This window comes from Sinocyclocheilus rhinocerous, unplaced genomic scaffold (assembly GCF_001515625.1).
Source record: "Sinocyclocheilus rhinocerous isolate Xijiao unplaced genomic scaffold, SAMN03320098_v1.1 scaffold3529, whole genome shotgun sequence".
NCBI classification, from domain to species: Eukaryota; Metazoa; Chordata; class Actinopteri; order Cypriniformes; family Cyprinidae; genus Sinocyclocheilus; species Sinocyclocheilus rhinocerous.
The window spans coordinates 114,020-114,367 of NW_015638987.1; positions in this window are offsets into that span (position 1 = coordinate 114,020).

Consider the following 348-nt stretch of genomic DNA (forward strand, 5'->3'; position numbering starts at 1 on the left):
GGTTACCGCTGTAAACAAAGCAGCTGCGCTGATGAACAGCAATGATACAGCGTTTCCTTGGTTACCGCTGTAAACAAAGCAGTGCTGCACTTATGAACAGCAATGATACAGTGTTTCCTTGGTTACCGCTGTAAACAAAGCAGCGCTGCATTTATGAACTTTAATATGCAATATACAGAGGCAAGTGGAAAAGAAAAAATACCATCTACATTTTTCTAAAGACAGTAAGCTCCCCTCAGACATACATTCATATAAACTCCTACCCCTAAATGAATCGCGATTTGTTTAGAATCTCAACCGATTTGAATCGTCACATATTTGAATCGATTTTCAACCGGCTCGCGGTTA